This window comes from Cryptomeria japonica, chromosome 7 (genome assembly GCF_030272615.1).
Source record: "Cryptomeria japonica chromosome 7, Sugi_1.0, whole genome shotgun sequence".
Classification (NCBI taxonomy): Eukaryota; Viridiplantae; Streptophyta; class Pinopsida; order Cupressales; family Cupressaceae; genus Cryptomeria; species Cryptomeria japonica.
The window spans coordinates 609,409,416-609,415,439 of record NC_081411.1 but is presented as its reverse complement, the minus strand read 5'-3'; positions in this window follow the sequence as shown (position 1 = coordinate 609,415,439).

Below are 6,024 nucleotides of genomic sequence, written 5' to 3'. Positions count from 1 at the left end.
TGCCAACAGATCAGCGGGCGAGGAGCTTCCATAGACCATCGCGGACAGCGACGGCTACAAGAGGGAGTCGGAGGAGGCAGGCATTTAGTGGTGGGGTCATGGGTCCTCCACCACCACCAGATAGGCAGGGTGATCCTGGAGTAGGTCCTTCTATAGCTCAGACTCCATCGAGGCCAGGTGGCTCCAAGGGAGGGAGTTCATCATAGCCATAGAGGGCTCCCCTTGTATCAGTATTTGTACCATTTTTGTATTGTAGACACTTGCGGGTGATTTTGTAACCATATGATTTTTGACATCATTGTATCATGACACATTTTGATTATATATGAGAGATGATTCATTTTTGCGGCAGCTATATGCATGTGTACTTATGTAATGAGATGCTTCTTATAATGTATGTTTTATGATATGGATGCTTATGATATGGATGCAATGCAATGTTTTTGTTCTTTTATGTTTTATTGGTGATGCATGATGCAAATGTGAATGTATGTAATGCAAATGAATATGATAATGCAAATGTAAATTGTGCTAACAAGTGTTGTGTGCAGGATGTGATGCAATTGTGATATCTATATGTATATATGTGAAATACTTATATGTGGTAATGCAGGTGTAAACTATATGAAATGCAAATGTTTTTGGTGTGTCATTATACTCAGTCATGTGATAGTGGGCTATACGGATTCAAGAAGGACAATGGAAGTCAATCAAGAAAGGGGGATGGAAGACAGAAGATATGAACGTGAAAGAGCTTCTTGTGCGTTATCATCATTGAGCTTTATTATGGCAAGTAGGTTATGACAATCGAGGCATTTGTTCGACCCAGAAAGTCATTGTACCTGTTTGCATGGAGATAAGACAGTCACAAACAAGGAATGCACCAGTTCATACTAGACTCACAGTGTCCTCATATCCTTGGACAAGTCATAGCATTACTAAGAGACAATCCACAGACAGCAAATGCAAATAGGTGACGATACCCCCTCCTCGCCTTTCTAGTCAAAGACATCTTGGAGATAGAATCTCTAGTCAGAGACATCCTGGAAAAGCTAAAAGACATGTCACCAAAAAGATGAAATTAAAGGAAAACCAAGACTCGACACCAACATCCACTGTAGTCTTCAAGTTTAGTGTCTCTTGTCACTTGTATAAGTCATGTTTGATTGTGGTCACAATGTTCACTTTCACAAAAGGGATAGATTAACACTGAACCATAATGTTGTCTGAGTCTGTTGAAAGATTTGATTTTGTTGAAGCTCATTGTTGCTGCTGTGTCTCATCTGAAACTAACTGAATCCATGAAACTGATACTTTATTGCGGAGAAGACGAAACTTTATTGCAGATCTTCAATGCAAATGTTGCTTTATTGTGGATTGTGCGCGAATAGACTTGAAGGAAGCTGGAAGAAACTGTACTCCTTGAAACATGTGATGTTCTTAGTTCCACACCCATTACTAGACGTAGGAATTGCCTTAGCCATAGATAAGATCTGACTTATTATGGATGGAAAGGGAGTGAAAAAGGGGGGTTTATTATGAATGGCTAACCAATCTTGGGTAGATCAATAACAAGCCATGATGGGCATAGGTAAGTTTATTGTGAGTGAATAGGTTGTGAGTGTGTGCAAAGTGAGAGGATGAAAGTGAATCCTGAAGGAGAGAGGAGCAAAGTCTCTACGCATGGCGCTGGTGACCCAGTTTTCACCATGGTACTTGCCCAGGGTGCCACCGAAGTGGTTTTCACCGTTGGACGAAATTATTTCTCTTTATTTTTTTCGATTTTTCAATTTTTTTGTGTCACAAGGCGCCTGTTTGCTAGGTTTTCACCAAGTAACGATTTTTTTGTTTTATAATTTTTTTGTATTTTTGAATTAGGATATTCCAGAGAATTATGTGTAGAACCTGCGAAGGTGCATGCTGTTGATAGGATCCTCCAAGTGTTCACCTTCTATAGTTGAGAGCTGATATGCCCCAGATCCATATACCGCTGTGATGATGTAAGGACCAAGCCAGTTTGGTTCGAACTTGCCCTTCTTATCTCTGTCTTGCTGATTCTTGGGGTTTTCTCTGAGGACTAAGTCACCTACCTCAAATGTGCGAGGCTTAACTTTGTGATTGTAGCTACGACTCATTCGCTGTTGGTAAGCCTTGAGATGATTAAAAGCAGTGTATCTTCGTTCATCCAGCAGTTCTAGTTCTTGTAAGCGAGAGACCCTGTAATCTTCATCGTGGATTATGTTTCTCAAAGAGACCCGTAAAGAAGGTAACTCGACCTCAATAGGCAAGATGGCTTCAGCGCCGTAGACAAGTGAGTAGGGTGTAGCTCCTGTAGGTGTGCGGACACTTGTACGATAGGCCCAAAGTGCAGGATTGAGTTGGATATGCCAGTTACGGCCAGCGTCGTCGACTGTCTTTTTGAGGATTTTAAGAATTGTTTTATTAGACGCCTCAGCTTGGCCATTACCTTGGGGGTAATATGGTGTGGAGAAATGATGGGAGATATGGAAGCGGTCACAGAGTTCATGAACATCCTGATTTTTTAAGGGACACCCATTATCAGTGATAATGGAATTGGGAATACCGTATCGGCAAATGATATAGTTCAGGATGAAGGTAGCAATTTGTTTCCTAGTAACTTGTGTGAGAGGCACGGCTTCAATCCATTTTGTGAAATACTCTGTGGCTGTGATAATGAATTTATGACCATTGGAAGAAGGAGGGTGAATCTTGCCTATGAGATCGAGTCCCCACTGACAAAAGGGCCAAGGAGATGCAAGTGGTTGTAGTTCTTGTGCTGGTGCATGTATGAGGCCTCCATGAATTTGACATTGCTTACATTTCTTGACAAACTGATATGAGTCTTTTTCCATAGTGGGCCAGTAATATCCAGTCCTGATGAGTTTCTTGGCCAAGGTAGGACCACTAGTATGCGGACCACATATCCCTTCATGCACTTCACGTAACGCAATCTGAGCTTTGTCGCTTTCTAAACATCTAAGAAGAGTGCCATCTAGACCTTGTCAGTATAGGATATCAGCTAGAATGACGTATCGAGAGGATTGGCGAATGAAAGTACGGCATTGGTTATTTGATAGATCAGGAGGTAAGATATTGTCGCAAAGATATGTGAATATGGAACCATATAACTGGGATTCGGGACCAACAACGCATATCATTTCAGTAGGAGTGATCTCATATGAAGGAATCAACAGGTTGTTTACCAGGAACTCGTAGCAGGTCTCATTTTGCGGTAGATCAATTAGTGAAGCAATTGTAGCCATGGCATCTGCAGCACGATTCTGCTCTCTTGGTATCTACTCAAAATCTATCTTTGTGAAGTGCTATTTCAAATCATCCACCAGTTGCTTGTAAGGCATTAATTTTTCATCTTTTGTTTGGTAATCATCAGTTTCTTGATGGATAACAAGTTGAGAATCCCCATAAACACGAAGTTCCTGGATCTTCCACTGAACTGCACTTCGTAATCCAGTTGTTAATGCCTCATATTCTGCTATATTGTTGGTGCAAGGAAATGATAAGCGGTATGATTTTGGTATAGAATCGCCTTGAGGAGTTATAAAGAGAATACCAGCTCCTACCCCGTGCTGTGTGTATGAGCCGTCAAAGTATAATTGCCATGGCTTTGCATGTGATATTGTTAAAATGGACTCATCTAGAAATTTTGAATTTAGAGGAGCATCATCTATCATGGGGGCATCTGCTAATTGATCCACGATTGCTTGTCCTTTTATTGCTTTTCTGTCTACATATTCGATGTCGAATTCACTCAGGATCATTACCCACTTGACCAGTCGCCCAGTAAGTGTAGCTTTGTTGAGAAGATATTTTAATGGATCAATTCTTGCAATCAACTTAGTCTTATGAGTGAGCATATAATGGCGTAATTTCTGTGAAGCAAAGACCACAGCGAGACATGCACGCTCGATTGGTGTGTAGTTTAGCTCATATCCCACCAATGTGTGACTGATATAGTATACTGCTTTTTCCTTGCCGTCAGCAATTTGTTGTGCTAGGAGTGCCCCCAGTGTTGTTGGAGTAGCTGATATGTATAGTAACAAAGGCTGATTTGGAATTGGTGGCATCAAAACTGGCGGATTCAAAAGATAGTCTTTGAGCGTCTGAAAAGCTTGTTGACAATTCTCATCCCATTTGAACTTGATATTTTTATGTAGCAGGTGTTGGAAAGGATTACACTTATCTGCAAGTTGTGCTATGAATCTTCATATAGACTGGAGTCTCCCTTGTAAGGATCGAAGTTGACTGATATTTCTGGGTGGCAGCATGTCCAAGATAGCCTTGACTTTTGCTGGATCGGCTTCGATTCCTCTTTTAGACACAATGAATCCTAGGAGCTTCCCGGAGGTTACTCCAAAGACACATTTCTTAGGGTTTAATCTTACTTTGTATTTTTCCAACCGATCAAAGATGACTGAAAGTATGTCCAAGTGTGTATCTCTGTTTATTGATTTTCCCAAGAGATCATCAACATAATCTTCCACGGTTATGTGCATGAGATCATGAAAGATAGTGGTCATTGCTCTTTGATATGTAGCACCTGCATTTTTCAGCCCAAAGGGCATGACATTCCAACAGAAAGTTCCCCATGGACAAGTGAATGATGTTTTGTGTTGATCTTCCGGTGCAATCCTGATTTGATTATAACCAGAAAACCCATCCATTAAAGATAACATTTCATGACCTTCTATGAGATCAACGATCAAGTCGATATTTGGTAATGGGAAGTCATCTTTTGGACAAGCTTTGTTGATGTCTCTGAAATCTTTACATATTCTGATGCTGCGATCTGGTTTACTGACAGGTACTAAATTAGAGATCCATTCAGGATAATCAATTGGGCGTATGAATCCGACATCCAATAATTTCTCTAGCTCTGCTTTGACTAGTAATGCCACTTGCGGATGCATTTTTCTTAATTTCTGTTTCACTGGCTTTGCCCCCGGTTTGACTGTCAAATGATGCATTACCAAATCTGGATCTAGTCCAGGCATATCAACGTATGACCATGCAAAGTTGATTTGTCGTTCTTTGAAGAAGCTTATGAATTTTCCCTTTTCGGACTCTGTCAAGGATTGAGCCAAGAATATGTTGTGTGGAACTTCTTCTGTACCAATATTTGTCTTGATAGTCTCCTTTACCAACATGGATGACTTTTTCTCATATGATGCTGGGAGAATGTCGAGCCTTCCATCTTTGGGTGCCTCAGAGAGGTTTTCGCCCTCAGATATGTCCTTTCTTTTTACTTTTTTAGAATTAGATAGCGCCACAGTGTGGTTTTCGCCATAAGACTCTTGTTTTGTTCTTATTTTCACATTTTTGCGACTGGAAGGTCCGACACCCTCACCAAAGTATGTTATGTTGTTGAGTTCTATGGTGTATCCTGCTTTATGGTCCCTAGGGGGAAGATCATCTCATATGCCAAGATAGTCAATAATAGCTTCGTCATTTTGAAATGTATCAAATTGTGCTGGTCCTTCATAATCCTAGTCAATGAGTTGGGGGTGAACAAGAGGAAGGTCTTTAATGTTTTCGGAATTTGCAGGGCGAAGAGTGAAGATGTGGTTATATTTTGGTATATCGAGGCAATCGTCGAGGTCATCGATGGCACTCTCCTCATCAGTTTCGATCGCAAGTGAATCCAAATTGTCATCACTAGTAGTGCTTTCCGGGACAGGTGTCCTCATCCTATGTGATTTCGACCTAGAACCTTGAGACGAAGACTGCGTGCAATCCCTATGGGTTGTTTCTTGACCAACTCTGAACTTTTTGTAAAATTCCTCCTCTTCTGTGGGTTCATCTGGCTCTCTGAATGTCTTGGTGAGCTCATAGTCACTGGAGGATTTGTCTGAACCCCACTCCCATTCATTGGAATCTGTGGAATAGTAATCCTCTTGTTGAACTTCGGCAACTTTGATTTGTGATGCCGCTTCTATCCTTTTAGTATGGGTCTTGGAAGTTAGAAAATCAAGTCCCTTTGAGCGT